Genomic DNA, 12,125 nt, shown 5'->3' on the forward strand with positions numbered 1-12,125 from the left:
TGGGCAACCTGTTCCAATACCTAACTACTCATTCTGAGAAGAAATGTCTCCTAATTTCCAACCTGAACTTCCCCTGGCGCAACTTGAGGCTATTCACTCTAGTCCTATCACTGGTTATCTGTGAGAAGAGGCTGACCCCCAGCTCCCCACACCTTCCTTTCAGGCAGTTGTAGAGAGCACTAAGGTCTCCCCTGAGCCTCCTCTTCTCCAGACTTAACAACCCCAGTTCCCTCAGCTGCTCCTCATAGGACTTGTGTTCCAGATCCTTCCCCAGCTTTGTAGCCCTTCTCTGGACACAGTCCAGGACCTTGATGTCATTCTTGTACTGAGGGGCCCAAAACTGAACACAATACTCGAGGCGTGGCCTCAGCAGAGCAGGGGGGACAATCACCTCCCTGGTCCTGCTGGCTATACTATTCCTGATACAAGCCAGGATGCCGTTGGCCTTCTTGGCCACCTGGGCACACTGCTGGCTCATTCAGGCAGGCATTGATTAGCACCCCTAGATCCTTTTCCTCTGCACAGCTTTCCAGCCACCCTGCCCCAGTCCTGTGGTGTTGCGTGGTTTCTTTTTGACCACAGTGCAGGACCTGGCACTTAGCCATGTTGAACCTCATTCCATTGGCCTCTGCCCATTGATCCAACCTGTCCAGGTCCCTATGCAGGGCCTTCCTACCCTCCAGCAGATCGATACTTCCCCCCAACTTGGTGTAATTTACAAACTTACTGAGCACTCAACTCCCTCATCCAAATCATCAATAAAGATATTAAAGAGGAGGGGACCCAACACTGACCCCTGGGGAACACCATTTGTGACCAGTTGCCAGCTGGATTTCACTCTGTCCACCACTATTCTCTGGGCCCAGATGTACAGCCAGGTTTTAACCCAGCAAAGATTGTACCTGTCCAAGCCATGGGCTGCCAGCTTCTCCCAGAGAATACTGTGGGAGACCATGTCAAAGGCTTTGCTATGTCTAGGTAAACTATATCAACAGCCTTTCCCTCATCCACCATGTTGGTTACCTGGTCATAGAAGGAGATGAGGTCAGGCAGGACTTGCCTTTCATGAACCCATGCTGGCTGGGCCTGGTTCCCTGGTTGTCTTGCACATTTGTCTGATTGCACTCAAACTGATCTGTTCATAACCTTCCCTGGCACTGAGGTTAGGCTGACAGGACTGTAGTTTCCCAGATCCTCCATACAACCCTCCTTATAGATTAGCATCACATTAGCAAGCCTCCAGTCATCTGGAATCCCTCCAGTTGACCATAACTGCTGTTAGATGACGGAAAGCGGCTTGGCAATCACATCTACCAGCTTCCTCAGCACCCTTGGGTGGATCCCGTCTGTCCCCATGGATTTGTGACAGTCTAGGTGGACTGTCATATCAATATTGGGCTTCATAGAATCAGAGAGTCATAGAGCATTAGAATATCCCAAGTTGGAAGGAACCCACAAGGATCACCTGAGTCTCCAGGAGCTGGACTCAATGATCCTTGTGGGTGACTTCCAATTTAGGATATTCCATGATTCTATGACACTATGAGTCCAACTCCTTGCTCCAAACAAGACCACCCCAAAATAACGCCATACATCTGAGAGCTTTGTTCAAACATTTCTTGAACCCAGCAGGCTTGGTGCCATGACCATGTGTTGGGTTTACATTGCAGGGTTTTGGTAGTGGGAGGCTGCAGAGGTGGCCTCCGTGCTGAGTCCAGAAGCTGCCCATGTTTAGATAAGGGCCAGTTTCAGCTGGTTCTGAAGGGACGTGCTGTTGGCCAGCACTGAGACAATAAGCAATGCCGTCTGTGCCTCTGGGAGAACAGATTTCAGAAGGTGAAAGAAATGCTGTGCAACTGCAGCTGGGAGAGAGGAGTGAGAAATGAGAGAGAAGCAGCCCTGCAGACCCCAGGGTCAGTGCAGAAGGAGGGCAGGAGGTACTCCAGGCACACAGTTCCCCTGCAGCCTGGTGGAGCAGGCTGTCCCCCTGCAGCCCAGGGGTCCCACATGGAGCAGATCTCCACGCTGCAGCCCGTGGAGGAGCCCCCGGTGGAGCAGGTGGATGTGGCCTGGAGGAGGCTGCGGCCCATGGAGAGCCCCCGCAGGAGCAGGCCCCGGGCCGGAGCTGCAGCCCGTGGAGAGGAGCCCACGCAGGAGCAGGGGGTCTGGGGGGAGCTGCCGCCCGTGGGGGACCCGTGCTGGAGCAGTTTGCTCCTGGGGGATGGACCCCGTGGTACGGAGCCATGTGGGAGCAGTTCCTGAAGAGCTGCTGCCTGTGGGCAGCCCCCACAGGATCAGTTCTGGAAGGACGGCATCCCGTGGGAGGGACCCCGCGTGGAGCAGGGGCAGAGAGTGACCGTGAAGGAGTAGCGGAGACGAAGGATCAGGGACTGACCGCAGCCCCCATTGCCCTGTTCCCCTGCACTGCTCAGGAGGAGGAGGTAGGAAAGGGTGCATGGGGGAGACAGTGGTTTTGGTTTGCTTTTAGTTTCTCACTGTTCTAGCTTTTTAGTAATAGGTAATAGATTTCTTTAATCTCCCTATGGTGAGTCTGTTTTACCCATGACAATAATTAGTGAGTGATCTTGCTGTCCTTATCTCAACCCTTGAGACTTTTTCATCACATTTTCTAACTCTCTTGCTTTGAGGAGGGGGAAAAAGAGAGGTTGTGGTGGACTTCACCTTGCCCAGCTGGTTTAACAGACCACTTCCGTGACGAGTCTTTTCCGGTGGCTGACCACCCTCTCAGTGAAGATTCTTTTCCTGATACTCAACTTAAAACCCCCCTGTCCCAGCTCCATGCCGTTCCCTCGGGTCCTGTCGCTGTCCCCAGAGAGCAGAGCTCAGCGCCTGCCCCTCCGCTCCCCTCGTGAGGGAGCTGCAGGCCGCCATGAGGCCTCCCCTCAGCCTGCTCTGCTCTGGGCTGAACAAACCAAGTGACTTCAGCTGTACATCTTCCCCTCTAGACCCTTCACCATCTTTGTAGCCCTCCTTTGGACACTCTCTAACAGTTTTATGTCCTTTTTATATTGTGGCACTCAGAACTGCGCACAGTGCTCAAGGTGTAGCCACACCAGCACGGAGCAGAGCAAGACAATCCCTTCCCTCAACTGGCTAGCAGTGCCATGCCTGATGCACCCCAGGGTACAGTTGCATCGTTTGGCTGCCAGGGCACACTGCTGACTCATATTCAACTCGTTGTCAACCAGAATCCCCACATCACTTGCCACAAGGCTACTCTGCAGTCTCTCATTCCCCCATCTGTATGTATAGCCAGGGTTGCCCCATCCCAGGTACAGAATCCAGCACTTGCTCCTATTAAACGTATTAATAAATTATTTCCATAGGATAGCTCCCCTTCTAATTGAAAAAGACTTAGTAAGCAAAATACTGAGGCCTTTTTTTTTGTGTGTGTGTGTGTTAATTAAGCTAATTAAGGTGTGTTCTATGTGTTTTTAAGCTTACTTAGTTTTAATTACAAGAACATTGTTTTAAAATTGAAGCGTTACAATTCTACATAACAACAGTGTATAGCAAATAGTTCAGCAAAAAGTGATTACCCAATAAGCAAATTTCCACCTTGCCTCCATGTGAAACTTCTTGGAGTCAGCATTCTTTCATTCTCTTAAATAAAACTATTCATTAAAATATATATATATATTTCCTTGCTTTATTGAACATTAGAAATAGAAACTACCTGATGAAGCTGTGATATACTGCATGTGTCAAATATTATTAAATCTGGTGAAATAGAGGTCTTAACACCTATTTCTTCATGTGAAAAAGGAGCAGAGAGACCATCACTAGAAGGAATCTATATAAAAATTCAGACCTCCTAGCTTTGCTGCTGGGAAATACATAATTAACTTCCAGTCTATTTCTGGAATACGTAAAAATGAATGTAATATTCTGCTTCAGATCTGTAGAATACTTTTATGCCAGCACATTACAACCAGCATTTCCTGAAATCCAGGCTTATGACCATCCTATCAAAGTTATTTTGAAACAGAATATTTGCATCTTTCTTCTAGTAGATTTACTGTATATGTATGATATTCCACAATACTTACGTAAAAGCCCCAGAAACTGCTTAGAAACTGGGTACTTTTTTTCATTCTTGCAGTGGTCTGTGTAATAATATAGACTAATTTCTGAGCCTGCTGCCACAAGCAGGCCAGGGTTTACAGCCGTTGTGCTGTAGTGCTGAATTCCGATATGTGAGTCAGCTTGTTCAGAACTACCTCAGATATCTCTTATTGCCTCTTCCTCTCTATACCCCTTTTTGAAGATTTATAGAAGTGTGTAAAGCTATTCAAGGTTAACTGGTATAGAACAAAAGATACAGGAACAGAATATGATTGTGCGTTGCGTGCTTAGTGTACTCAATGGGGGACGGGAAGTATGTATACACTTGATACAAAAACAGTAGTAACATGGACTGGAATGTGGCTTTCCCAGCTTGTGTGCCCTAACCATAAAGCTCAAGGTTCACTTTTCACCTCTTCTGATATCTGTTTATTTAGAGTCCTTGCCAGTGTGGTTATATAGTTTCAAACAGAGGAGCAACAAATACCCTCAGCCCCAGAATACTCCAAAGCCTGGTGGCTAGGCCTTCTCATGAGAAGTTTGGGGTTCTGTGCAGTGAAGAGCAAACTGAGCTGCTATAGTCAGTCTGTGTTTTTAATACCGTGCAAATCATGGAACCATAGTTTGGTTCAGTTCATGGTCTGTGCAGAATCCTTCATGATCTATAAAACCATATAGTCCTCGTGATTTTTTCAATTTAAAAAATGAAACAAGGATTCATGGTACTTTGCAGGACGTTTGATGGCTGTCAGAGTTCTGTAGTCTGGTATTTTTGGAGATCAATAACCCAGATTATGTATAAAGATATGGAACCTTAGAGAGTGGTTCCACTATCTTCTCCATTTGCCATCCTGGAGCATGCACAGATCTTCACAGAAAAGTCACGGGTGACCTCAGGAGGTTTCTCAGGCCTAGAAATTTTGATTATGAGAGGACACAACAACTTGATTCCCTGAACACAATATTTGGAGAAAAGGGAAATATTTGACTTTGTGCTTAGCATTTCCGTATTACTAATTCCAGCCAGTTGGGTGTGCTGCCTTAGATTGCTCCATGAACTATTAGTTCCCACTCAGATCGAGCAAACCTTCCGAGATCCATGTTTCTGGTTCTAGTTTTAAACACCAGATAGCAAGAACTTTTTTTATTGACCTGCCAGTCCCACAGTTAGAATTAACCTCATGTAACCTTAGACATTTGCACAGCAGACATGATCCTAGAATCCCTTTATATTCTATCAATAGAAAATGTTACAATTAATCCAATCTGTTTGCGTCAATTTGAGAGGAATTATAATGTAGAAGTGTCTCTTTCTACCAACTGTCTTTAAGGGAGTTTAGATTAATTTGCATTGTGCACAACAGCCTTTCGTCAGATTTATCCATCCTTTATTTCCATGAAATAGGGAAAACACCCCACAGGAAGTATTTGCTTAGTCTATGGGAGTAGGAGCTATATAGGACAAGGTATACAGATGCTAATCAATGAAGTCAAGTAAAAAATTGTTGAATATATATTATATATTCATCTTCTAGAAAATGTGAAACATTGCAGGCAGCTGCGAGATGTAGTCAGCTATAAAACCCTGTGTATGCTTCAGGATAAGTGGAGAGACTTGTGCTATGCAAATAAGAAAGCATAAATTTATATGGAGACATGGGGTTTAATTTTTTACATTATAAAATATCCCATTGCCTCCAGTAGGATAACTCATGCATGAAGTCCAGAGAATAAGCTTTACAGGCCAGGGCATTACTCAATGATTAGAAAAGAGCAAAGCACTAAAATGCTTAAATACTAGTTGTCACAAAATTATCATAGGAACCTTACAGATGCATTATACTAGAAGGGTCAAGCCTATACGGTCAGTTTTCTGACCTTGGAGAAAAAGCAATTAGAGAGGTGTGTGCTTAGCCTGAGTCCTTTTAATTCAGTATCAAAACTGCTGGATTTCTTTGTCAGTGGTTTTTTTTTTTTTTCTCTTCAATTTCATATTTCATTACAGATTTTAATTTCCCCTGATTTATCTAATTTAACAAAAGAGGTTAAGAGAGCTGCTTATTAATAACTCCTTTTTTACTATCTGCAATGTTTTCGAAAAAATGTTTTCTGCAAAATTGTACTCAGGAGTGAAAAGATATTAATAATTATGAATTGATTTACATAGAAATAGGCTCATTATTATGTTGGCTGTACAAAATTATTCATTGTTTAAAATTCTAAACTCTGTTTTTTATTTTAAGGGAATTTTTATTGCTTTATCGAGTGTCCCGTAGCATCATCTCTAATTGGCTTTGGGTTTCCTAAAACTCAGCCACAGATGTTTTTTATTACTTTAACAAGAGGTAAAAGCTCTTTCTGTTATACAAGTTACTTTTCAATTGATTTTTAAAAGGTTAAGGGGACTCCCTTTGGTGCCACCTATCTCCAGATAAAAGAGAAGAGAGAATCTGGTAAATCACATTTTCTGTCATTCCTCTGTAGAATTAGCTATACTTTTTATTATTTTTTTTCCCTTTAATTTCTAGTATTTCCAAGTAATGTAATGGTTCCCTAATTGCTTTAGCTGCAAATCATAAGTTAATGCTTGGAGAATCCTGCAATAGTTGTCCATCACATCTCTAAAATGTCTTTTCATGCAGCGAAGTATAGTACATGTTCACTAAGTAGTGACATTGGCTATTTCATTTAAAAACAAAACAGAAACCTTAGGAGTATATTATTAAATTCTACCATGTTTTTCACTAATGTACAATAAAAAGTCCAAACGTTGGTATTTATGGTGTGAAAGTTACCCGCGTAAAAGTTGTGAAACATGTTTTGGGTATAACTTCCTCTCTGCCTGGAGGGACCGAGCCAGCGTGGGGTGCAGGAGGAGGTTTGACTCCACTGCAGCAGAACCCACGGGTGTGAAGGGAGGGCTGAGAGTAAAAGATGAAAACCAAGTAAAGATAAATAAATGCATTTTATGCTACATATACAGGACCAGGACTGAGTTATGCATTTACAGTTTTATTTATTATTTTCATAAATGGTTCACTTATATTATCATGGCACATCATTAACATGTTATAATTACATACTGTACTACTACTACATACAAATAGTGTAAACACTCAAAATGATTGCACGTAAAATCCATATAACAAAACTAAGTTTCAGTGTTCTTAGAAATGTTAAAATTATAAACAAAAAAGTACTCTGAGTTTGTTTTTTTTTTCTTTTTCCCCACAAATTAGCACTTTATGGGTGCTCTTAGATGGATTTGGTTTTGATCATCTCTGACTTTTACTGTAAGGTTGTTAGTGTAATGGCTCTACTTTGCTAGAAGTGTGTCTCATTTAAACCATATTATCTAGGAAAAAAAAACACAACTCTTTAGAATCTGACTGCAACATTGTGGTTTTTTTTCAGTAATGAATGGTTGGCCTTACATGATTTGAGACATCTATAATTACACCTTAAAATAATTAAATGATTCAGTCTCTGTAAGACAGATGGCTGTATCACAGAAACCAGCTTCACAATTGGCACTAATTAACACTCTTGTTGGAGTCTCAGCAGTGGCCAAAATATTAAATGGGTATCAAAACTAAATTACTCAGCCAGAGAGAGCTTGTCCAAGTCGATATATATTGATAAGAGATTGTGAATGCCTTAGTTGCATGTATGCTCGCTCATATTTATTTTCTGAATGCAAATAGGTGACTTCACACTCCTGTAAAGATAAATATCATACTTCCTATTAAATTAATATCAAAGTGTTCTGTGTTAGCGTGAACTGAGAGAATTCATTCTAGGAGCCATGTTCCATGCCGTTATGTTAAGAAATAACTGTGGCTAAAACCAAGCCACAATTAGTGGATTTTTCCACTAGATATCTATGTCTAGATATGTCACTTCTTTCTAATCATGTTTATATATAATAATTTCTTGAATCTAGTTCCAGGAGATATGGCTTTATAACACTTATTTCTTGATACAACAAAGATACAGTTTTAAATTTAAGAAATGCATATATATAACAAATGCTAGAAACTTAATGTGGGATAGTATCTTATGAAAAGTGGATATGAAAAAGTACATTTAAGAACCTTATTAACTGTAGGGAAATATCCAGCAACACTTGCTATCAATTTCTTTCAGTTTAACATGAGGAGTTGGTCTGCATATAGAGCAAGCGCAGTGAGGTGAAGTACCACAGTGAGTCTGAAAGAATAATGACTTCAATCTGAAAATAAGGTTCTTTCCACATGGACCATGTCACACAACAGGCCTTGATAACTCCTTAGTGATGCACAGGTTATGTGCGTACAATCTGAAGGAATTCAAGGCATTAAATCAAAGATACTTTTAATACAAATGTATGAACATTTTTAATCTGACTATGAAATAAAACATAAAATGCCTAATCAATCAATACAAAAAAAAATCAACAACTCAAGATAAAACTACGCTGCCTTGTAGTCTAACAAAACTCTGATTTAACCTTCCAGTGTAGGTGAATTTACACGTTTGCTTTCTTTTTACCTTTAATGTTTCTGATAAAAAGAATCAGTTCTTACCAGTATTTTTCAGACTATTTTCATTTAGAATAACATTTTTACAATAAAAATGGTTCATAAATTACTGGGATGTCTATGAGTGGTGCTTGAGTGACATCTCTGGAGTGATGGTAATGTAATTTGGCCAGGGGAATATCCATAGTGTTCTTAGCTGTTTACTGTCTCAATAATTTTCTTCAGTCCTTTAATAAGTGGGAGAATAATTCAGTCTTATTTGTGATCAAAAATAGTGGCTTTTAACTGTGTAGATAAGAATTTACTAAGGAAGGGCTTGTTTTCATGGGGATATTAGTTCAAGGCACTGTATGAATGTACATCATAATGGATGTGTTTGAGGATGCTGTTAGTATACAGTAAATGCGGGATAGTATTCTTTCAGACTTAGGAAGAGAAGGAATCTTTGCCCAGAGCCTTTTAAACACCCTGACGAGATGCTACCAAGTTTATTCACCAAACTCACATGGCTCTGAAATGAAGAGGTTTAGCTCGTCCTGTGTCTGTGGAGAGAGGCAGAAAGCGGTTCAGAGCTCCTACCTTCAGATTCTGAGTGCTGGCTAATCCACTTGCTCTCAATCAGTCTTTGAGGATGCCTATAATTCTCTTGCTTTATTAATGTACCTTTCAGGGATGCTAATGCCTTACTAGCAGTACTTGCAGGAGGAATTAGGATACAATTGCTAGTAAATTGCAATTCACATAAGTGCACTTTCCAGTGCAGACTACCTTTAAGAAACAGACTGTGGTCATTACTTTCACACTAACAGACTATTACACAGCAACCAGAGGCAGTCTGCAGTCCATACTCAAAATATTTAAAAAATGACAAAAATGCTTTTTTTTTTTTCCCCCAATATCTAATCAAGTCCTAATCTGTATAAAAAATACACTTTTTTCATGAAACTTCCTGTGTACTAAAAGGGAGTCTAAACTTCCCAGAACAAGTTCACAACAAAGAAACCCTGATGTGATAAGTATGTGATATGGAGAAACAGTCGATACTGCCTCACCTAATATTAAAAGCACATGATGTGGTGTATAGAACACATACATAACATTGTCAATCATTACTGTATAAGCCACACTTAGTTTAAAGGTTGTTTTTTATCATATATTTATCATGTTCTTCTCTCTTATCATAAAGTGACAAATAGCAATTTCCCCACTCAACTTTTTGAACACATTTTAAAGAAGAAGGACATTGAGATTATACTTATATCAGAGGTTCACTGAGGAGTAGAAACAGAAAGTCAGATGAAGTCAGAGATAATATTTCTTCGTGTGCAGGGGCTCTGACAACCCCACAAATTAAGCTTAGAGACTTCCTAAAACTTCCTGGAAGCTGCATCAGCAAAGTGAGTAACAAGAGATCCCTAATTTTACACAATTAGTTGTTTCCACTGGTTCCAGTGCATATTCAAGGGCATGATTTCAACTGTAGGCTGGAAACAGATCAAAGGCATGCAAGTAAGACAACAACCTTGTGCTGTGATCCCTTGCAGTATGTTTCATTGCTTATTACAGTTCTGAAAGTGTTCAGGTTGATCTGTGGTTGAAGGATGCTCCAAAATGCAACTGAGATCAGGGTCTGTAGCTTACGGCTTTGTCGCGTATGTGATTCTTGACTCATATTCCACTGCCTCCAACTGGGACGTGCTCATTTGTAAAGTGCTTCAGGGATCTTCGTGAGTTTCAGCTAGCAGGTGCTTCTCAGCATGGTGTGTTTTAGCAGAGGAAAGGTGTGCAGAGTACAGTTTTACTTTAACAATTTCTGCAGTGATCATCTTTCCTGTGGTTTTCAATTATGTGTTTCACAGTAGCAAGAATCACCTTGAAGTGGAGGGACTTGGGGACAATCTGCCCATGAACTGTTTTTTTCACTGAACTAGAAAAAAAAAGACATCCAGTGTTGACCACTATAAATTCTTAGAGATAAACAGTACATTTTATGGTTCTGCGGGCTTACAGGTATGAGAAGACTTCTTGACATGTTTACTTTGCTTACATTTGGTAAAAATACAAATATCAAAGTCTTGTGTATGTTGTTCAGAACTGTGCATTTTAGTACTGTAGTGGAAAGCATAAAAGTAGAAAAAAATGTTACTGCTACAAGAACAAAGAACGATCAACTCAACTTCTTTTCAATTAGGAACAATCAAGCTCTCATCAAACTTTCCATCACACATTCAACAGAATAGTCTTAGAGATGTGTGTTAGATTTGTAACCTAAAAAAATCCTAAAAAGGGTTTCTAGGACCATTTAATTTATTTGAAGGGGAAAAATATTTTAAACGATCTTCATATCTCTAAAGAGATGTCATAAATTGTATTTAAAAATAAAGATATAAGTGAAGGTTGTGAGCAATAGAAGTATTGCATTGACTGTTGTGGTTTAGTCCTGGCAGGCAGCTGAATACCCCACAGCTGCTCGCTCACTCCAAGTCTGCCCCAACTTTATGGGGAGAAGAGAATCGAAAGGGCAAAAGTGAGAAAACTCATGGGTTGAGATAAAGAGTTTAATAGATAAAGCAAAGCTGCTTTTGCAAGCAAGGCAAAAACATGAATTCATTCACTATTTCCTATTGGCAGACAGATGATCAGTCGCTTTTCTGGAAAGCAGGGCTCATAACATATAACAGTTACTTGAGAAGAGAAACACCATCACTCTGAATATCCCCTCCTCCTCCTTATTTTCTCCCAGCTTTTATTGTTAAGCATCACGTCGTGGTATGGAATACCCCTTTGGTCATTTGGGGTCAGCTGTCCTGCTGTGTTTCCTCCCAGCTTCTTGCCCACGCCAGACTACTTGTTGGCAGGACAACATAAGAAACAGTGGAGGCCTTGCTGCTGTGCAAGCACTACTTAGCACTAATTGAATCGTTGTGTAATCAGCACTGTTCTGGTCACAAATCCAAAATACAGCATTGTAGTGGCAAACCAAAATTAGTTCAGCCTTCTAGCCCACAGCATTAAATAATTATTTATCCTAGGGCAACTGCCTGTATGGTAAAGTTGGTCTGTGATCAAGGAGCACAGACGTAGCAATAGTCTTTCACTTTGTATGTACTGAAGTCAGGCAGTTATTAAATATCAGAGAAAAGAATGGAATGAAGTGTCTTAAAGTGTATAGGAGAAGAACGCATCTTTTTATATTCATTTTTTTAGCAATCCGAATCACTGTTTTCTGAGTAGATACTGGTAATTGGCCAGTTAATGTGTTGAATACAAATTTCCATTCAGTGCTTCATTAAGTAAGATACCATTCAACCAATCCTAAATATTTTTGTTATATTAATAAAACTTTGTACTTTAACAGAATGTAAGTTGCTTAAATAGCAAGAATATAAAAGATTATGTACTTTGTCAACGTTTCTTCTTATTTCTTCTATGGAGACAACAGAAATCTGAGTTATTTTCTCTCCAAAGCATGGCCTTCCTATGTAGATTGTATTTTAAATATGTCGCCAATGAAATTTA

General features: G+C 40.6%; 1 protein-coding gene across 6 annotated transcripts in view; it reads left to right on the forward strand.

Moving 5' to 3' along the window:
• CSMD1 (CUB and Sushi multiple domains 1) overlaps positions 1–12,125 on the forward strand; it is a 1,150,295-nt gene that overhangs the window by 503,567 nt on the left and 634,603 nt on the right. Inside the window, exon 1 of one of the 6 annotated variants that reach the window (XM_066994810.1) lies at positions 2,200–2,441. The exons of the other annotated variants lie outside the window; for them this stretch is intronic. The gene's annotated coding sequence lies outside the window, so the exon portion shown is untranslated. Of the gene's footprint in view, positions 1–2,199; positions 2,442–12,125 lie in introns of those variants that run through there. 6 annotated transcript variants of the gene reach the window in all.

The sequence above is a fragment of the Anser cygnoides genome, chromosome 3 (assembly GCF_040182565.1).
Source record: "Anser cygnoides isolate HZ-2024a breed goose chromosome 3, Taihu_goose_T2T_genome, whole genome shotgun sequence".
Classification (NCBI taxonomy): Eukaryota; Metazoa; Chordata; class Aves; order Anseriformes; family Anatidae; genus Anser; species Anser cygnoides.